Genomic DNA, 23,342 nt, shown 5'->3' on the forward strand with positions numbered 1-23,342 from the left:
AACGAAATACCCGATAAAAAAATAAGAAGACGAAGAAGAAATAAAAAGAGGAGAAGAAGATATTAATAGAGGAGAAGATTGAAGAAAAAATAAGAAAAAAAAAGAGGATAAGAAGAAAGGAATAGAGGAGAAGAAGAGAAAGTAGAATATCTATTTTCTCTTCTTCTCCTCTATTCCTTTCTTCTTCTCCTCTTCTGTTTCTTCTTTTTTCTTCTTATTATTTATTTCTCCTCTTCTTCCTCTCCTCTTCTTCTCCTTTCTTCCTCTTCTTATTTTCCTTTTTCCTCTCATTCTTTTTTTTCTTCTTCCTTTCCTAGCTAGATATATAAAACTTTTCTAAAAATGTAACTTTTGCATACATACATGGGAAAATAATGTTATCGGGGAGGGGGTAGGTCGAACCCCCCCCCCTCGTGTTGAAGTTATCGAGACACGGGGTATATCGACAACAACATATCTGATAAAAATAAGAAGACGAAGAAGAAATAAAAGGAGGAGAAGAAGATATTAATAGAGGAGAAGATTGAAGACAAAAAAGAAGAAAAAAAGAGGATAAGAAGAAAGGAATAGAGGAGAAGAAGAGAAAATAGAATATTCTTCTCCTCTATTCCTTTCTTCTTCTCCTCTTCTTTTTCTTCTTTTTTCTTCTTCTTATTTATTTCTCCTCTTCTTCCTCTCCTCTTCTTCTCCTTTCTTCATCTTCTTATTTTACTTTTTCCTCTCATTATTTTTCTTCTTCTTCCTTTCCTAGCTAGATATATAAAACTTTTCTAAAAATGTAACTTTTGCATGCATACATGCGAAAATAATGTTATCGGGGAGGGGGTAGGTCGAACCCCCCCCCCTCGTGTTGAAGTTATCGGGACATGGGGTATATCTAGAATACATATCCGATAAAAAATAAGAAGATGAAGAAGAAATAAAAAGAGGAGAAGAAGATATTAGTAGAGGGGAAGATTGAAGAAAAAAAGAAGAAAAAAAGAGGAGAAGAATAAAGGAATAGAGGAGAAGAAGAGAAAATAGAATATTCTATTTTCTCTTCTTCTCCTCTATTCCGTTCTTCTTCTCCTCTTCTTTTTCTTCTTTCTTCTTCTTCTTATTTATTTCTCCTCTTCTTCTCCTTTCTTCCTCTTCTTATTTCCTTTTTCCTCTCATTCTTTTTCTTCTTCTTCCTTTCCTAGCTAGATATATAAAACTTTTCTAAAAATGTAACTTTTGCATATATACATGGAAAAAATGTTATCGGGCAGGGGGTATATCGACCCCCCCCCTCGACCCTCTTTTCCTTCTTCCTTCTTCCTTCTTCCTCTTTTCTTCTCCAACACAAAACACATCTCATCTCATCTCATTTCATCCAAAAATAATTCTTTGCATAGGAACATACATACATTTACTTTTTTTCTTAAATGTTACATATGAACATTTTCTTAAATGAGCATATGAACATTTTCTTAAATATTAATGAGCATATGAACATACATATCACCAAAAAATAGACATTTTTCTTGGTAACAAAAAAATGCAAAAACAAGCATTATACAGCATATACAGAGCATTATACAGTGAACATACATACATACAGTGAGCATATACAGAGAGCATTATATGGCGACGGCGATGATGGTTGGCGATGGCACGCGCTTATGGATGGCGTGCGGGGACGGCAATGAGAAGGAAAGGGGAGGAGGAAGGGGCTCACAGCGCGGGAAGGGGTCGAGGTCGCCGGCCGGAATCAGTGCGACGGCGGACGAATGGCCTCGGGGATGAACGGGTCACGGGAGCCGGCGTGGTGCTTCCCCGCAGGGACGGCGACGACGGGGCGGGCGACGACAACGACATCGGCGGGGGCGGCGGGCGGCATCGGGGCAGCCTAGCGGCGATGGGGCAGGGGCGACGACGGGGGCGCGCAGACGGTGTCTGGGCGGCGGGCGGCGTCGGGGCGGGGCAACTAATGTAGAGATGAGAGTGAAAAACGCAAAGTGTTTTCTTATATACCAAGGGCATTGGTACCGGTTCGTGGCACCAACCAGGACCAATGCCCCCCTTTAGTCCCGGTTGGTGCCACCAACCAGGACCAAAGGTCTCTTTTCAGCAGCCCAAAGGGCGGGAAGCAGAGGCCTTTGGTCCCGGTTGGTGGCACCAACCGAGACTAAAGGGGGGCATTGGTCTCGGTTTGTGCCACGAACCGTGACCAATGCACCCCTTTAGTCCCGGTTGTTGGCACCAGCCGGGACCAAAGGCCTTGTGCTGCCCCGCGTCAAAAGTTTAGTACCACCTCGCTAGCTGAGAGAGTTCGAGAGTGGTTCATAAGCGCTGCTACGCTCACCCTCTCGAGCTCCTCTCAATTGTAGGCTTTCGGGCCTAACCGTACGCTGTGTGCCTGTGGGCCTACTAGGCCTCCTGCGGGCCTGAACAAATGTTTCTGAACAGACAATTCAACCATGGTATTATAGGCGCATACCACATCACCTTCGCAGGAACCCTCTTCCTGGGGGGCTCGCCGTCAACATCACCAGGGTCATCTCGTCTGATCTTATACCGCATTGCACTGCATACCGGGCATGCGTTCAGATCCTTGTACGCACCGCGGTAGAGGATGCAGTCATTAGGGCATGCATGTCTCTTCTGCACCTCCAATCCTAGAGGGCATACGACCTTCTTTTCTGCGTATGTACTGTCGGGCAATTCGTTATCCTTTGGAACCTTCTTCTTCAATATTTTTAGTAGCTTCTCAAATCCTTTGTTAGGCACAGCATTCTCTGCCTTCCACTGCAGCAATTCCAGTACGGTACCGAGCTTTGTGTTACTATCTTCGCAATTGGGGTACAACCCTTTTTTGTGATTCTCTAACATGCGATCGAACTTCAGCTTCTCCTTTTGACTTTCGCATTGCGTCCTAGCATCGATAATGACCCGGCGGAGATCATCATCATCGACACATCGTCTGGTTCCTCTTGATCTTCAGCAGCTTCCCCCATTGCAGCATCATTGGGCACATCGTCTGGTTCCTCTTGATCTTCAGCAGCTTCCCCCGTTGCAGCATCACCGTATTCAGGGGGCACATAGTTGTCATCGTCCTTTTCTTCTTCGTCGTCTTCCATCATAACCCCTATTTCTCCGTGCCTCGTCCAAACATTATAGTGTGGCATGAAACCATTGTAAAGCAGGTGGGTGTGAAGGATTTTCCGGTCAGAGTAAGACTTCATATTCCCACATTTAGGGCATGGACAACACATAAAACCATTCTGCTTGTTTGCCTCAGCCACTTCGAGAAAATAATGCATGCCCTTAATGTACTCGGAGGTGTGTCTGTCACCGTACATCCATTGTCGGTTCATCTGCGTGCATTATATATAATTAAGTGTGTCAAAACTATTACATAACATCATGAATAGATAATTAAGTGACCAAATTAATAGAAGTTCATCATCACATTAAAACCAAAGTACATACATAGTTCTCATCTAACAACATATAGCTCTCCAGAGCATCTAATTAATTAAACCATACATTGAAACTATGTAAAACATTTCAATGCGAAAACAAATGCGATCGTAATCGCAACCAAGGTAACAATTGATCCAATGGCATAATGATACCAAGCCTCGGTATGAATGGCATATTTTCTAATATTTGTAATCTTCAAGTGCATTGCATCCATCTTGATCTTGTGATCATTGATGTCTACTACACAACCTTCTTCTTGTAGACGTTGTTGGGCCTCCAAGTGCAGAGGTTTGTAGGACAGTAGCAAATTTCCCTCAAGTGGATGACCTAAGGTTTATCAATCCGTAGGAGTCATAGGATGAAAATGGTCTCTCTCAAGCAACCCTGCAACCAAATAACAAAGAGTCTCTTGTGTCCCCAACACACCCAATACAATGCTAAATTGTATAGGTGCACTAGTTCAGCAAAGAGATGGTGATACAAGTGCAATATGGATAGTAGATAAAGGTTTTTGTAATCTGAAAATATAAAAACAGCAAGGTAACTAATGATAAAAGAGAGCGTAAACGGTATTGCAATGCTAGGAAATAAGGCCTAGGGTTCATACTTTCGCTAGTGCAAGTTCCCTCAACAATACTAACATAATTGGATCACATAACTATCCCTCAACATGCAACAAAGAGTCACTCCAAAGTCACTAATAGCGGAGAACGAATGAAGAGATTATGGTAGGGTACGAAACCACCTCAAAGTTATTCTTTCCAATCAATCCGTTGGGCTATTCCTATAAGTGTCACAAACAGCCCTAGAGTTCGTACTAGAATAACACCTTAAGACACAAATCAACCAAAACCCTAATGTCACCTAGATACTCCAATGTCACCTCAAGTATCCGTGGGTATGATTATACGATATGCGTCACACAATCTCAGATTCATCTATTCAACCAACACAAAGGACCTCAAAGAGTGCCCCAAAGTTTCTACCGGAGAATCACGATGAAAACGTGTGCCAACCCCTATGCATAGGTTCATGGGCGGAACCCGCAAGTTGATCACCAAAACATACATCAAGTGAATCATGTGGTATCCCATTGTCACCACAGATACGCACGACAATACATACATCAAGTGTTCTCAAATCTTTAAAGACTCAATCCGATGAGATAACTCCAAAGGGGAAACTCAATTAATTACAAGTGAGAAGAGGGGGAGGAGAAACATAAGATCCAACTATAATAGAAAAGCTCGTGATACATCAAAATCGTGCCAAATCAAGAACACGAGAGAGAGAGAGAGAGATCAAACACATAGCTACTGGTACATACCCTCAGCCCCGAGGGAGAACTACTCCCTCCTCGTCATGGATAGCACCAGGATGATGAAGATGGCCACCGGAGAAGGATTGCCCCCTCCGGCAGGGTGCCGGAACGGGTCTAGGTTGGCTTTCGGTGGCTACGGAGGCATCTGGCGGCGGAATCCCGATCTATTGTGTCCTCTGATGTTTTTAGGGTATATGGAGATATATAGGCGGAAGAAGTACGTCAGGGGGGCCACGAGGGGCTCATGAGGGTGGAGGGCGCGCCCAGGGGGTGGGCGCGCCCCCCTGCCTTGTGACCTCCTCGTAGAGCCCCAGACGTGCACTCCAAGTCTTCTGGGCTTCTTTCCTTCCAAAAATGAGTTCCGTGAAGTTTCAGGTCAATTGGACTCCATTTGATTTTCCTTTTCTTCGAAACCCTAAAACAGGGTAAAAACAGAAACTGGCACTGGGCTCTGGGTTAATAGGTTAGTCCCAAAAATGATATAAAAGTGTATAATAAAGCCCATAAACATTCAAAACAGTAGGTAATATAGCATGGAGTAATCAAAAATTATAGATACGTTGGAGACGTATCAGCATCCCCAAGCTTAATTCCTGCTCATCCTCGAGTAGGTAAATGATAAAAACAGAATTTTTGATGCGGAGTGCTACTTGGCATAATTTCAATGTGATTCTTCTTTGTGGCATGAATATTCAGACCCGAAAGATTCAAGACAAAAGTTCATATTGACATAAAAATAATAATACTTCAAGCATACTAACTAAGCAATCATGTCTTCTCAAAATAACATGTCCAAAGAAAGTATCCCTACAAAATCATATATTCTGGCTATGCTCTATCTTCACCACACAAAATATTTAAATCATGCACAACCCCGATGACAAGCCAAGCAATTGTTTCATACTTTTGATATTCTCAAACATTTTCAATCTTCACGCAATACATGAGCGTGAGCCATGGACATAGCACTATAGGTGGAATAGAATGGTGGTTGTGGAGAAAAAAAAGGGAAGATGGTCTCACATCAACTAGGCGTATCAACGGGCTATGGAGATTCCCATCAATAGATATCAATGTGAGTGAGTAGGGATTGCCATGCAACGGATGCACTAGAGCTATAAGTGTATGAAAGCTCAACAAAAGAAACTAGTGGGTGTGCATCCAACTTGCTTTCTGACGAAGACCTAGGGCATTTTGAGGAAGCCCATCATTGGAATATACAAGCCAAGTTCTATAATGAAAGATTCCCACTAGTATATGAAAGTGACAACATAGGATAGTAGCACAAGTGTGGTAAAAGGATAGTAGCATTGCCCCTTCTCTCTTTTTCTCTCATTTTTTTATTTTTTTATTTTTTTTATTTGGGCCTTCTCTTTTTTTTATGGCCTCTTTTTTTTATTTGGGCTTCTTTGGCCTCTCTTTTTTCATCCGGAGTCTCATCCCGACTTGTGGGGGAATCATAGTCTCCAACATCCTTTCCTCACTGGGACAATGCTCTAATAATGATGATCATCACACTTTTATTTTTCTTACAACTCAATACTTAGAACAAAATATGACTCTATATGAATGCCTCCGGCGGTGTACCGGGATGTGCAATGACTCATGAGTGACATGTATGAAAGAATTATGAACGGTGGCTTTGCCACAAATACGATGTCAACTACATGATCATGCAAAGCAATATGACAATGATGAAGCGTGTCATAATAAACGGAACGGTGGAAAGTTGCATGGCAATATATCTTGGAATGGCTATGGAAATGCCATAATAGGTAGGTATGGTGGCTGTTTTGAGGAAGGTATTTGGTGGGTGTATGATACCGGTGAAAAGTGCGCGGTATTAGAGAGGCTAGCAATGGTGGAAGGGTAATAGTGCGTATAATCCATGGACTCAACATTAGTCATAAAGAACTCACATACTTATTGCAAAAATCTATTAGTTATCGAAATGAGGTACTACGCGCATGCTCCTAGGGGGATAGATTGGTAGGAAAAGACCATCGCTCGTCCCCGACCGCCACTCATAAGGAAGGCAATCAATAAATAAATCATGCTCCGACTTCATCACATAACGGTTCACCATACGTGCATGCTACGGGAATCACAAACTTCAACACAAGTATTTCTCAAATTCACAACTACTCAACTAGCACGACTTTGATATTATTACCTCCATATCTCAAAACAATCATCAAGCATCAAACTTCTCTTAGTATTCAATAATCTATATGGAAGTTTTTACTAATCTTGTATACCTAGCATATTAGGATTTAAGCAAATTATCATGCTATTTAAGACTCTCAAAATAATCTAAGTGAATCATGAGAGTTCATCTATTTCTTCAAAATAAAACTACCACCATGCTATAAAATATATAAGTGAAGCACTAGAGCAAACGACAAACTACTCCGAAAGATATAAGTGAAGATCAATGAGTAGTCGAATAATTATGCAACTATGTGAAGACTCTCTAAAATTTAATAATTTCAGATCTTGGTATTTTATTCAAACAGCAAGCAAAGCAAAATAAAATGACATTCTAAGAATGGCAAACATCATGTGAAGAAGCAAAAACTTAGGATCAACCGAAACTAACCGATAGTTGTTGAAGAAGAAAGGTGGGATGCCAACCGGGGCATCCCCAAGCTTAGATGCTTGAGACTTCTTGAAATATTATCTTGGGATGCCTTGGGCATCCCCAAGATTGAGCTTCTGTGTCTCCTTAATTCCTCTCATATCAAGGTCTCCCTAAATCTCAAAAGCTTCATCCACACAAAACTGAACAAGGACTCGTGAGATAAGTTAGTATAAACCATTGCAAAAACCTTATCATACTCTACTGTAGCAAATCGCTAAAATTATTATTCAACATTTCATACTAAAGGCCTATGCATATTTAATAGTCCTATCCTCAAATAGAATCATTAAAGAAGCAAACATATGCAAACAATGCAAACATAACAGCAATCTGCCTAAACAGGATAGTCTGTAAAGAATGCAGCAACATCCATACTTCCCTAGCTCCAAAAATTATGAAATAAAATTCCCACTGTATTAAATTTATCAGATCTTAATATTCAAAAGGTTTCAACATTTTATCACATTCTGACTTTTCTAGGGAATTATTGCAACAGTGGTAAACTTTCTGTTTTCAAACAGCAACATGTGGAATTCTAAAATAGGCATAGTAAAGGCTATCAATGCCACTTTTATTGAAATAAAAGATGCAAAACATTGTTCTAAATAACATTAAGCAAATCCTAACAAAATAATTGATGCTCCAAGCAAAACACTTATCATGTGGTGAATAAAAATATAGCTCCAAGTAAAGTTACCGATGGACGAAGACGAAAGAGGGGATGCCTTCCGGGGCATCCCCAAGCTTAGGCTCGTGGTTGTCCTTGAATATTACCTTGGGGTGCATTGGGCATCCCCAATCTTAGGCTCTTTCCACTCCTTATTCCGTAGTCCATCGAGTCCTTACCCAAAACTTGAAAACTTCACAACACAAAACTTAACAGAAAACTCGTAAGCTCCGTTAGTGAAAGAAAAGAAAATACCACTTCAAGGTACTATAATGAACTCATTCATTATTTATATTGGTGTTAAACCTACTGTATTCCAACTTCTCTATGGTTTATAAACTATTTTACTAGCCATAAATTCATCGAAATAAGCAAACAATACAATGAAAACAGAATCTGTCAAAAACAGAACAGTCTGTAGTAATCTGGATCAAACGTATACTTCTGGAACTCATAAAATTATCAATTAAATTTCTGGACCTGAGGAATATATATATTAATCATCTTCAAAAAGAATTAACTAAATAGCACTCCCCAAATAAAAATTGCAGCAATTCTCGTGAGTGCTAAAGTTTCTGTTTTTGACAGCATGATCAACAAGACTTTCCCCAAGTCTTCCCAAAGGTTCTACTTGGCACAAACACTAATTAAAAGCATAAAACCACATCTAAAAAGAGGCTAGATGAATTATTTATTACTAAACAGGAACAAGAAGCAAGGAACAAAAATAAAATTGGGTTGCCTCCCAACAAGCGCTATCGTTTAATGCCCCTAGGTAGGCATGATGATTTCAATGATGCTCACATGAAGGATAAGAATTGTAACATAAAGAGAGCATCATGAAGAATATGACTAGCACATTTAAGTCTAACCCACTTCTGATGCATAAGGATTTTTTGAGCAAACAACTTATGGGAACAAGAATCAACTTGCATAGGAAGGTAAAACAAGCATAACTTCAAGATTTTCAGCACATAGAGAGGAAACTTGATATTATTGCAATTCCTACAAGCATATGTTACTCCCTCATAATAATTTTCAGTAGCATCATGAATGAATTCAACAATATAACTATCACATAAAGCATTCTTTTCATGATCTACAAGCATAGAAATTTTATTACTCTCCACATAAGCAAAATTCTTCTCATTCATAATAGTGGGAGCAAACTCAAGAAAATAATTATCATGTGAGGCATAATCCAATTGAAAACTAAAATCATGATGACAAGTTTCATGGATATCATTATTCTTTATAGCATACAAGTCATCACAATAATCATCATAGATAGCAACTTTGTTCTCATAATCAATTGGAACCTCTTCCGGAATAGTGGATTCATCACAAATTAAAGTCATGACCTCTCCAAATCCACTTTCATCAATATAATCATCATAAATAGGAGGCATGCTTTCATCATAATAAATTTGCTCATCAAAACTTGGGGGACAAAAAATATCATCTTCATCAAACATAGCTTCCCCAAGCTTGTTCCTCTCTCATAATAATTGCAAGTAGGAGCAGCAAGCACATGCATATTGTATTCATCAAAATCATCATGTGTAGTAGTAAAAGGCAACCCATCAATATAATCCTTAATAAGGGCAAACTTCTCCGATATAGTGTAGTTGGGAGAATTCAAAAAGATAATAGGACTATCATGCGTGGATGCAATAGCAACAATTTCATGTTTAACATAAGGAACTATAGCAAGTTCATCTCCATAAGCATCATTCCTATTGGCATCTTGGCCACAAGCATAGCAAGCATCATCAAAAAGGGATATTTCAAGAGAATCAATGGGATCATAACAGTCATCATAGCAATCATCCTTCAGTAAGCACGAAGGGGAATTAAACGATGTATGAGTTGAAGAGTTACTCTCATTAGAAGGTGGGCACGGGTAGCTAATCCGCTCTTCCTCCTTTTGTTCTTCGCTCTCCTCATCATCTTTTTCATCCAATGAGCTCATAGTTTCATCAATTTCTTCTTCCATAGACTCCTGCAAAATATTAGTCTCTTCTTGGACAGCGGAGTAGTTCTCAATATATAGTTTAACATAGGCATTAGAAGCATAATTATCATAGCAATATTTAAATATGGCAAAAAAATTAGATTTGTAAAGAGTAGCATCATACTTTTCAATCAAAGAAGCAATTTCAAAAGCACCCTTAAAAGCAACAAATTCTTCAATTTGTTGAACATCATAGTAACTATAAACACCCTTAGCATAAGAGGATACAATTCCGTTATCACTAAACAAACATTGGTAGGGAAGGTGTTTCTTAGGGTCTTCAGAACAACAATTATAATCATATATTTCACATAAATTCCAAGCATAGCATTGCAAACATTGAATTTGACTCCATAATAATTTCCCCTTTTCAGATATACGGTGTCACACATAACAAGCATGCTCATCTAAAGATTTGCCCTCAACTAAGCTAGTTGGGGTTTCGGCACAAGCACAAAGGGATCGAAGATGATCCAAGTAATAAGCTTCAGCAGTGCGATCGATTTTGATTGGTTCTTCAACCATTGGTTCAGTAGGTACAACTAATTTTTTTGGTATTTTGCGTTTCCTACCCATAACTAAAGATAGAAAACAACTAAGAACAGCAAATAAAAATTACTTAGTGATAAAGCAAACAAGCACACACGAGAATATTCACCCCACGCTATTGCTCCCCGGCAACGGCGCCAGAAAAAGGTCTTGATAACCCACAAGTATAGGGGATCGCAACAGTTTTCAATAAGTAAGAGTGTCGAACCCAACGAGGAGCTAAAGGTAGAACAAATATTCCCTCAAGTTCTATCGACCACCGATACAACTCTACGCACGCTTGACTTTCGCTTTACCTAGAACAAGTATGAAACTAGAAGTACTTTGTAGGTGTTGTTGGATAGGTTTGCAAGATAATAAAGAGTACGTAAATAAAAAGTAGGGGCTGTTTAGATAAAGAAACAATAAAGTAAGTATAGCGAGTGTGGAAAAGTGGTGGTAGGAGTTGCGGAATTGCCCCTAAGCAATTGACTACTTTACTAGACTGATAGCAAGTATTATGTGGGAGAGGCCACTGCTAGCATGTCATCCCTGACTTGGAATTCTATACACTTATGATTGGAACTGTTAGCAAGCATCCGCAACTACTAATGTTCATTAAGGTAAAACCCAACCATAGCATTAAGATATATTGGTCCCCCTTCAATCCCGTATGCATCAATTGCTATGCTAGGTTGAAGCTTCTGTCACTCTTGCCCTCCAATACATAGTCCTATCAACATACAACTAACCCTAGGGTGTGATCCACGCGCGCAATCATATGATGGGCACCAAAGGACAACAACATAACCATAAGCAAATTAAATCAATCATAGCAATTCATCAACCACCAATAGGACAACGAAAATCTACTCAGACATCATAGGATGGCAACACATCATTGGATAATAATATGAAGCATAAAGCACCATGTTCAAATAGAGGGTACAGCGGGTTGCGGGAGAGTGGACCGCTGTAGATAGAGGGGGGAAGGTGATGGAGATGTTAGTGAAGATGGCAGAGGTGTTGGTGTAGATCGCGGTGATGATGATGGCCCCCGGCGGCGTTCCGGCGCCACCGGAAGCGAGGGGGAGAGAGGGGCCCCTTCTTCCTCTTCTTCCTTGACCTCCTCCCTAGATGGGAGAAGGGTTTACCCTCTGGTCCTTGGCCTCCATGGCATGGGAGGGGCGAGAGCCCCTCCAAGATTGGATTTGTCTCTCTGCCTCTCTCTGTTTCTGCGTTCTCTTCTAGCTCTGTTTCACCGTTTCGTGTATATATGGAGATCCGTAACTCCGATTGGCCTGAAACCTTCGCCGTGATTTTTTTCTGAATATTAGCTTTCTTGCGCCAAAAGAGGAGCGCCAACCGCCTTACGGTGGGCTGACGAGGGTAGGGGTGCGCCCCCTGCCTCGTGACCACCTCGGGCACTCATTCGCGTTGATTTTCCTTCCAAATTTTCCATATTTTCCAAAAATAAGCTCCGCCCGTTTTTATCCCGTTTGGACTCCGTTTGATATGGATATTCTGCAAAACCAAAAACATGCAACAGACAGGAAATGGCACTGGGCACTGGATCAATATGTTAGTCCCAAAAATAATATTAAAAGTTGCCAAAAAGTATATGAAAGTTGAATAATATTGGCATGGAACAATCAAAAATTATAGATATGACGGAGACGTATCAGAGCTCCTTCCGCCATAGGCATGCAGTTAATAGACAAGAACCCAGCCGAGTCTCCCCTTCACCGGTAGGGTAGTCAAGCTGGAGGTCCTCAAATCCCTCCGTTATTTCGTCCACCGTCACCCTGGCATATCCTTCTGGAATCGGACGACAGTGAAAAGTTGCGCCGGATTCAGGAGGTCGAACAGAGCCGACAGCCGCCTTGACTTTGAAGTTTTGCCATTGCGTCATAAGGTGGCAATGTTGAGACTCCGTGATAGCATCCACGGGGTAGCTAGCAGGAGCCGTCAAGACATGCTCCGGCTGAAGCAGCTCGGTGGAAGCCACGATGCTTCTCCGCTGAGATGGCGGGGTAGCTTCGGGGGTAGTTTTGCCAGGTCGCTTGCTGCGAGCTACTTCTCGTTCCTGTAGAGCTTGAACCCTTTCGTGCAGCGTCTGAATTTGGGCATGCTCCACTTTTTTCCTCCTCTCCTGGCATTTGTAACTGCCTGCGTCCGGAAAACCATCCTTCCACGGAATGGAGCCTGGCGTGCCTCGTGTCCGTCCAGGGTGCTCAGGATTCCCGAGGGCCATTGTGAGCTCGTCGTTCTCTCTGTCTGGAACGAATGACCCTTGCTGCGCTGCATCGATATAGTGCTTAAGCCTCTTGACTAGTATGCTCATTTGCTCATCGGTTCAAACGCACTTCCCTGATACAGGGTCCAAGGTTCTACCAGCCCCGAAGAACCAAGTCTGGCAATGGTTTGGCCAGTTCATTGTATCTGGTTCGATCCCTTTATCAAGCAAATCATTCTCAGCCTTGGCCCACTTAGCCCAGGCTTTGAGGTAGCCACCTGACCCCGTGCGATGGTGAAGCTTCTTCTTCGCAGCATTTTTCTTGTTTGTCGCCGACATCTTCTTACTCTTTTCCGATGTCTTGTGGGCCACAAATGCGGGCCAGCGATCTCTGATCTTCTTATATTTGTCGATGAATTCTGGTGTCTCTTCTTTGTCGACAAACATTTTCAGCTCATTCTTCCACCTCTGGAATAGGTCTGCCATCTTCTTAAGAATATGAGACTTGATTAATTGCTCTTTAACTGGCTTCTCCGGATCCTCCTCTGGCGGTAGGGTGAAATTTGCCTTCAGCTCAGTCCAAAGATCATGTTTCTGCATATCATTGACATGAGACACCTCAAGGTCTTCGTTCTTAGGCTTATACCATTGGTGGATGCTGATCGGGATCTTGTCCCTAACAAGAACCTAGCACTGAGCAGCAAATGCTTCCTTTGTCCGGATGGAGTCAATCGGCTTGCCATCGCGCGCGATTGCTGTGATCTCAAACCTTTCATCCGAGCGCAACTTTTTCTTCGGGCCTCGTCTCTTTACCGAAGTTTTGCTCGATCCGGAGGGCTAGAAAAAAGAAGAAAGATGAGAGTTAATTAATATGTGTACATACCAAAACAATGAATGCATCAATTAGCTAGTCATCACAGGCTTAACTAATATATTTACCTGGCCGGACTTTGTTCGGTCACCGGAGCCGTCACCACGGGCTCCTTCTTGCACCAGCATTGGGTCACCAGAGCCATCATAATCATGTCTTTCCTCCTCCATTCTTCGATCACTGTAGCCTGCTTCTTCTTCACCATGTTCTTATAGACCATCATTGTCGTTAAGATATGACAAGACATCACCTTCGGCTAAGATTATGTCCCCCAACACCTCTTCTGCTTCCTCGTCTCGTCCGTGCTCCATTATTTCTGCAAATATTACAACATGGCATTATTACACAAACATGATAGCAGTTGGATATATTAGTGGCAAACGTAGACCTAGCTTATTCCGGGTTTGGGGTGGCCTCGGCAACGCTTCAAGGGTAGGGGCGCGGCGGGAGGGGGTAGGAAACCGACATCGTTTTTTCTAGGGTTTGGGTGTCCTCGAGAGTTTTGGTCGAGCGAGAGGGCTGGGGGGTGCTCCCATGGTATAAGTTATCACGGTCGAAGTTATCCGGGAGGGGGTTATGTCGACAACGACAACATACATACATGGCAAAATAATGTTATCAGGGAGGGGGTAGGTCGAACCCCCCCCCCCCTCGTGTTGAAGTTATCGGGACACGGGGTATATCGACAATGACATATCCGATAAAAAAATAAGAAGACGAAGAAGAAATAAAAAGAGGAGAAGAAGATATTAATAGAGGAGAAGATTGAAGAAAAAATTAAGAAAAAAAAGAGGAGAAGAAAAAAGGAATAGAGGAGAAGAAGAGAAAATAGAATATCTATTTTCTCTTCTTCTCCTCTATTCCTTTCTTCTTCTCCTCTTCTTTTTCTTATTTTTTCTTCTTATTATTTATTTCTCCTCTTCTTCCTCTCCTCTTCTTCTCCTTTCTTCCTCTTCTTATTTTCCTTTTTCCTCTCATTCTTTTTTTTCTTCTTCCTTTCCTAGCTAGATATATAAAACTTTTCTAAAAATGTAACTTTTGCATACATACATGGGAAAATAATGTTATCAGGGAGGGGGTAGGTCGAAACCCCCCCCCCTCATGTTGAAGTTATCGATACACGGGGTATATCGACAACGACATATCTGATAAAAAATAAGAAGACGAACAAGAAATAAAAGGAGGAGGAGAAGATATTAATAGAGGAGAAGATTGAAGACAAAAAAGAAGAAAAAAAGAGGATAAGAAGAAAGGAATAGAGGAGAAGAAGAGAAAATAGAATATTCTTCTCCTCTATTCCTTTCTTCTTCTCCTCTTCTTTTTCTTCTTTTTTCTTCTTCTTATTTATTTCTCCTCTTCTTCCTCTCCTCTTCTTCTCCTTTCTTCATCCTCTTATTTTCCTTTTTCCTCTCATTATTTTTCTTCTTCTTCCTTTCCTAGCTAGATATATAAAACTTTTCTAAAAATGTAACTTTTGCATGCATACATGGGAAAATGATGTTATCTGGGAGGGGGTAGGTCGAACCCCCCCCCCCTCGTGTTGAAGTTATAGGGACACGGGGTATATCGACAATGACATATCTGATAAAAAATAAGAAGACGAAGAAGAAATAAAAAGAGGAGAAGAAGATATTAGTAGAGGGGAAGATTGAAGAAAAAAAGAAGAAAAAAAGAGGAGAAGAATAAAGGAACAGAGGAGAAGAAGAGAAAGTAGAATATTCTATTTTTCTCTTCTTCTCCTCTATTCCTTTCTTCTTCTCCTCTTCTTTTTCTTCTTTTTTCTTCTTCTTATTTATTTCTCCTCTTCTTCTCCTTTCTTCCTCTTCTTATTTCCTTTTTCCTCTCATTCTTTTTCTTCTTCTTCCTTTCCTAGATAGATGTCGGGACCCCGACTCAATGCCACATCGATCTAGCATGTAACACCTCATATCACTTTGCGGCCTCACGCACGGTATCCCCACGGGTGTCGACCTACCTTTGCCCGGGACCGTTTGCGCCTCTTGGCACACGTATATGATGGTGTCGCTAGCATCCATATGATAAAGAGCCCGGGCTGACATGGCTAGTCGTAAACCCAAAGTGGCACTAACTTACAGGGACAGGCATCCATGACCCAGCATCGAACGTGTCGGTCATCAGCGAGTGAATCCAGGCTGTAGCACTGGGCTAACAGGACTCCGGTGAACCGGGCTGTAGCGGGCTAGCAGGACTCCGGTATTCATCGCGTGACATTTCCCCGAAGGGACAGACACAGGATCGAAGAAGGGCACATGCCGGTCAACCTAAGTGTTCCGGAGCAGTAGCAAGCTACCAGGGCTCAGTGGAAGCACTAGGAGACATTTCCCGGTAAGAGAGAACTACTAAGGATAAACAACTAGATAGTCAGATCCCACACATAGCAATACACATTACACGTACGCATAACATGCAAGTATGTGATGTACAACATGGCATCACAGCATAGCTCAACAACTCAAATAGATAAAGGCTCAGAAGAGCCATCATAGTATTTACTGCAAACAGGGGTCACAAAACCCATCATACAGAGCATACAAGCAACAAGCGGAAGCATTACATGTCTGGGTACAGACATCTACAAATGAAAAAGGCTAAAGATCCTGACTATCTACAACATCCGATCAAGATCGTAGCTGAGGTACTAGCTACTAGTCGAAGTCCATGAGAACCCTAGTAAGACCGAAGTCTCCGCTGCAAAAACATAAATAAAGCAACATGAGTACAAAGGTACTCAGCAAGGCTTACATCAGATCCTATCATACATGCATTTGTATCAAGAGAGTAATGTGGGGTTTAGTTGCAGCAAGCCAGCTTTGACTCTGTGGCTATCCTGTTCTACGACTACCAGAAACTCTTGAGGTGAGACAACGTACACGAGTCCACTAATCACCACACAATACACCACCATGGATCCATTCCCATCTCCCTACGAGAAGGCCATCCATAGCACTCACACTTGTCTTGAGCATTTTAGAGTATCCACTTCAAGTTGTCTATGTACCATGTAAGCATCCAAGAAGTCCATAACCGCGGACCCGGCTATTCGAATAGATCATGTTAACCCTGCAGGGGTGTACTTCTTCACACACGCTCTCGCCACTTACCGCCATGTACACGTCATGTATCTCGGCAACCTTCAAGCGGAAGCCTGGCGAGGGTGTCGGCCACGACCTGACTAACCACACAAGACTCTAGTCCAGGTTTATCGCCTATTCGGGTTCCATCCGCAAGGAGATCCGGCCGGGGTGTCGCTTACGGCCCCAAACGATGTGTACAGGGTTCCCGAGCCCACCATCCGGGTGCCACTCGGTACACCAGGCCACTTGTGCCTAGTCTGTCCCAAGCCCACCCTGCCGGGTGCCACTTGGTAGAAAAATAGCACTACCTACAAACACCAGAAACTAGTTGCGACTCCTGGACAGAGATCAAGTTGGTTAATAAGTCGAGAGGGCTTGGAGTGCCCGGAGCCCAATGTGTGGTAGTATCGAGTCATTGGACAACATACACAGAACTCAGGGCTTAAGGACGGTTCCAGTGAGACAACCCACCATGTACTCCTACATGGCTTCTCACCGCTACCTTTACCAAATCGTGTTCACACTCTTAACTCTCAGCATCAGAACATATCGTAACACTCCAATTCATTCCCAATGAATCAGACCTGACACGACTCTAAGCAATAGCAGGCATAGCATGGTAGGAACACATCAGTGGCTTCAATCAACTCCTACACATGCTAGTGGGTTTCAACTATTTACTGTGGCAATGACAGGTCATGCAGAGGAATGGGTTCAACTACCGCAGCACAAAGTAGCATATGAATCGTTGTTGTCCTAATGCAATAACTGAGAGCAGGAGCGAGAGAGTAGGGTTTTATCGAAATGAACAAGGGGGTTTGCTTGCCTGGTAAAACAACAGAGGAGGCACTGCTTCACAGACAGGTACTCTGGAACGTCTCCGGAGCAGGACCTATCGAGAAGGAACGGTGCCGGCAATCAAAACACAATCATATGCAACAAAATGATGCATGAACATGGCATGAGGATGGGATGCTGATAGAGCTAATGCAACTAGTGTTCAATTTGAATGAAGTCCATTTGAACAAAAGGTTCAAATGCAACTCCAAAATAAGTCTCTTATTATGCCATAATGTGTTTTCCCATATTCAGCATGTATAAGTTGGTTTTTCATGCATGAAACTAGTACAGATGGAAAGATTGCATTTTTCTGATAATTTTTCATATATAAATTATTTTAATCTGAGCTACGGTTGAATTGTTATGAATTTTTGAAGTTTAAATCATTTTCTGGATTTTTCTGATTAAATTTAATTCCAGAAATCATATTATAGCGCCAGCATGACGTCAGCACGACGTCAGCGGTCAACTGGGCTGGTCCGGGTCAAACCTGACGTGTGGGACCCACACGTCAGTGACAGGGGGTTAAACAGGGGTTAATTTAGTTTAATTAAAAGGTTAGGGGGCACCGGGGCCCACTGTCAGTGTCAGGGGGGGTTAGTTAATGGTGATTAGCACTAAGCTAATCACCCGACGGGCCGGGCCCACATGGCAGGGCTCAGGCGACGGGGCTCGCCGCCGGCGACCTCTGGACGCGGCGGAGTCCGCGAAACAGGCCACGGGGGCGGCGTCGGAGAGCACCGGGGCGTAGCCCGGACTCTCGCGCATCTGGTGGGACAGGCGGGAGGCTGCGGGGGCGGCGGAGCTCGCCGGAGCGAAGCTCGGGGCGGCGGCCGGAGCTCGGCTTCGAGCGGAAACGGGCTGCAGGGCACGGGGAGGCCACCTGAGGGGCTCGGCGGCACCCTCGTGGCACCGGGAGCACGCTAGGGTGCTTAGTTTGGGCGGAGGCGGGCCGAGACAGTGACGGCGACATGGACGGCGGCGAGAGGCTTCGGCCGTGGTGGGGAACGGTGCTACGGCGCGCGGGCAGTTAAACGGGGAGGGGGAAGCGGTGGCGGAGCTCACCGCGGTTGCAGCGGCAGTCGAAGTGGGCGCGGGGACGCACTGAAGCGGCCGGAGCGTCGATGGGGATCCACGGCGGCCGGCGATGGAAAAGACGACGGCGGCGGCTCAACGGGGCGTCCGGAGGGGCACGGCTTGACGGGGAGCTTCAGGGCGAGGGGGCGGAGCTCCTGCGCGTGTCGGGGAGGCGAGGGGAGACCGGTGGCCACGGCAACGGCGAGCGGCGGCAGCGATGGCGCTCGGGTGTGCGAGGGGGAGAGAGAACCAGGGGAGGGGGAGGAATGAGAGAGTGGGAGAGAGGTGCGGGGCATCGCGTGGCGTCGTCCGGTCCATCCAGAGCGACGAGGGGAGGACAGGCAGGCAGGGAGGGAGGAGGTGGCGCGGCGCGGCAGTGCGCGCGCGTCGGGCACGCGCCGTCCCCCTGTCGGGGAGGAAGACGACAGAGGAGGGGGGCCAGGTGGGCTGGGCCGCCTGCTGGCTGGGCCGGCCTGCCGCGGCTGGGCTGCACAGGGGGGGAGCCCCAGGTAAGCCCCTCCTTTCTTTTATTTTTGTTTTCTAATTTTTCTGACATTTGTTTTGATTTAATAAAATACTAAATCAATTTATTACCTTATGCCAATTTTTGCAGGAGCTAGATATATTATTCCAGAGCTCCTTTATAAATGGCATAATTTTTGGACCATATTTCATATATATAGAAATATATTTCCAATGCAAATATTTATCAAATTAATCCAAATGGCCAAAATAAAAATCCATGAGCTCCTAAGAATATTGTTTTGATTTTTTATCTCTGTCCAATATTTTCAGAGAGCAACATGAGCATTTTCTTGGACCCTTTTGGAGAAATTTTTATTTGGGTCATTTTCAAAAATGATTCTGAGGGTTCCACCAATCCTCATTTCAAATTTAAATGAAATTTAAATATGATGCACAAATGGCTAGCTAGTCTAAGTCATACCAGACTAGGGATGTGACAACTCGCCCCCTCTTGAAAAAATCTCGTCCCGAGATTCAAGGGTTGACGGAAAGAAAGCGGGGTACTCCAGTCGAAGACGATCTTCTCGCTCCCAAGTAGCTTCTCTCTCGGAATGATGAGACCACTGAACTTTGAGAAACTTGATGTTCTGACGTCGGGTAACACGCTCTGCTTGATCAAGAATGCGAACCGGGTACTCTCGGTATGTGAGGTTATCTTGGAGATCAAGCGTTTCGTGGTCCACTCCGCGGATGGGATCCGAGAAGCAACGCCTGAGTTGAGAGACGTGGAAGACATCATGAACTCGAGAAAGATGTGGGGGTAGTTCCAACTGGTAGGCAACCTCTCCTCGTTTAGCGAGAATACGAAAGGGACCGATGTAACGAGGAGCCAACTTGCCCTTGATACCGAAACGATGGGTACCCTTCAAAGGAGTAACCCGGAGGTAAGCCTTTTCGCCAACTTCATAAGTCATATCCTTATGATGACGATCATACTGACTCTTTTGACGAGATTGGGCTGTTTTCAAATTCTCACGAATGATGCGAACTTGCTCTTCTGCCTCCTGGATCATGTCCGGTCCAAAGAATTGTCTTTCACCGGTTTCTGACCAGTTCAAAGGTGTTCGACATCTTCGTCCATAGAGAACCTCAAAAGGAGCTTTCTTGAGGCTGGATTGGTAGCTATTGTTATAAGCAAACTCGGCGAAAGGAAGACATTTCTCCCAATCCATACCGAATGAGATAACACAAGCTCTGAGCATGTCTTCGAGAATTTGATTGACCCGTTCCACCTGACCACTCGACTGAGGGTGGAAAGCGGTACTGAAGGAAAGATGGGTTCCCATGGCAGTTTGGAAACTCTCCCAGAAATGAGAAGTGAAAAGACTGCCACGGTCTGAGTTGATCTCTAGTGGAACACCATGAAGTGACACTATTCGAGAAATATATAAGTCAGCAAGCTGACTAGCAGTGATACTCTCTCGAACAGGAAGGAAGTGAGCCACTTTGGAGAGACGATCAATGACTACGAAGATAGCATTATTCCCTCTCTTGGTCCTGGGAAAGCCGGTGATGAAGTCCATACCAACTTTATCCCATTTCCATTCAGGAATAGCTAAAGGCTGAAGGGTGCCAGCAGGCCTTTGATGCTCTGCCTTAACGCGATGACAAACATCACAGTTAGCAATAAACTGAGCGATTTCTCTCTTCATCCTAGTCCACCAGAACCTCTGGCGTAGGTCCTGATACATCTTAGTACTACCGGGATGAATCGTGAGAGGAGATTCATGCGCCTCCTTAAGAATCAATTGTCGCAGATGTTGATTCTTGGGAACCACCAAGCGATTCTCAAAGAAAACAACACCACGATCATCCATAAAGAAACATCCACCAACTCCCTTCTTAATGTTTCTCTTGATCCGGGAAATTCCTGTGTCTTGCTTTTGAGCAGCGATAATCCGATCCTCAAGATCAGGTTTCGCCACCAAGGTAGAAAGAAATCCGCGAGGAGCTATGTGAAGATTAAGCTTACAGAATTCCTCATGGAGAAGTGGTTGGCCTTGCTGCAACATGAGATTGTTGCAATAGGATTTACGACTTAGAGCATCAGCCATGACATTGGCTTTGCCTGGGGTGTAGGTAATCCCTAGATCATAATCTGTGATCAACTCCAACCAACGTCTTTGCCTAAGGTTCAAATCTGGTTGGGTGAAGATATACTTGAGACTCTGGTGATCGGTGTAGATCTCGCAACGTTTACCAAGGAGGTAATGTCGCCAGGTCTTGAGTGCATAGACTACGGCTGCAAGCTCTAGATCATGTGTAGGATAATTCTCCTCATGTGGATGCAACTGTCGGGATGCATAGGCAATCACATGACGATCCTGCATAAGAATGCAACCTAGTCCCTGTCGTGAGGCGTCGCAGTAGATAATAAAGTCTTTAGTGAAATCCGGTGGCACCAGTATGGGAGCAGAAGTCAGGCGTCTTTTCAGTTCCTGAAAACTGTACTCACACTGTGGGGACCACTCAAACTTTTTATCTTTCTTGAGAAGTTCCGTGAGGGGTTTGGCTACTTTGGAGAAGTTTTCAACAAAGCGGCGACAATAGCTGGCTAGACCAAGGAAACTCCTAACTTGTTTAACGGTCTCAGGTGGGGTCCAATCAAGAACGGCTTGAACTCTCTCGGGATTGACAGCAATGCCCTTACCAGAGATTACGTGACCTAAGTAGGTCACTTCTGGCAACCAAAATTCACACTTGGAGAACTTGGCATAAAGGCGGTGCTCTCTGAGTTTTTCTAATACAAGTCTAAGATGTTCGGCATGCTCTTTCTCGTTCTTCGAGTAAATAAGAATATCATCGACGTAAACCACGACGAACTTATCTAAGTACTCCATGAAGATCGAGTTCATCAAGCGGGAGAATGTGGCTGGGGCATTGGTTAGGCCGAAGGACATGACGGTGTACTCGTACTGACCATAACGAGTGACAAAAGCTGTCTTGGGAATGTCCCCATTTCTGATTTTGATTTGGTGGTATCCTAACCTTAAATCCATCTTGGAGAAGACTGAGGATCCAGCGAGCTGATCATACAGGTCGTTGATCCTGGGGAGCGGATACTTGTTCTTTATCGTGACCAAATTAACGGGACGATAATCAACGACCATCCGGTCCGTACCGTCTTTCTTCTTGACAAAGAGGACGGGGCAAGCCCAAGGAGAAGAACTAGGACGGATGAAACCCTTTTGCAAGGACTCATCGAGTTGTTTCTTAAGCTCGGCTAGTTCTAGGGGTGCCATCTTGTAAGGTCTCCGGGAGATTGGAGCTGTTCCTGGGATAAGATCTATGATGAACTCTACATCTCTGTCAGGTGGAACACCTGGCAGTTCCTCTGGAAAGACATCCGGAAAGTCACGGACTACCGGGATATCTTCAAGGTCTGGAAGAGGGCTGGCATTAAGAGAATAGAGCTGACGCTTTGCAACTCTAGTGGAGACAGTGACTATCTTGCCAGATGAGTGTGTAAGCTGAACAGATCTTGTGTAACAATCAATCTTGGCATGATGAGCTGTCATCCAGTCCATACCCAAGATGACGTTAATATCTAAGGACTTGAGGGCTACAAGTGATGCAAGGAATACAAGTCTATCAACAAGAATTTTGTTACCATGGCTGATTCTGGTGGTCTGCCATCTAGACCCTGGGGTTTGGATTTCAAGCGGAGTTGGCATATCACAAAATGACATGTCGTGCAAACGAGCATAGCCTTCAGAAATGAAGGAGTGAGATGCTCCAGTATCGAATAGAACTGATGCTGGGTGACAATTGACAAGGAGTGTACCAAGAACGACATCTGGATCATCATGAGCGTCTTTAGCTGAGACGTGATGCACACATCCATGTTCAGTGGGGGCTGACTTAACACTGATCATCTTGCGGGATGGCTTAATACAGCCAACAGTCTTCTCGGCCTTGGGTGGAACATAACTAGTCTGAGATCAATCACGTGCATAGTGTCCTGGCTTCCCGCATGTGAAGCAAGTCCCTGAGGTTGGACGTGGACCCGCACTGACAAGCGGTCTACCAGTAGGCCTGGGCGGAACATATAACTGAGCTGGGGGAGGCACCACATGAGAT

This window comes from Triticum dicoccoides, chromosome 2A (genome assembly GCF_002162155.2).
Source record: "Triticum dicoccoides isolate Atlit2015 ecotype Zavitan chromosome 2A, WEW_v2.0, whole genome shotgun sequence".
Taxonomy (NCBI): domain Eukaryota; kingdom Viridiplantae; phylum Streptophyta; class Magnoliopsida; order Poales; family Poaceae; genus Triticum; species Triticum dicoccoides.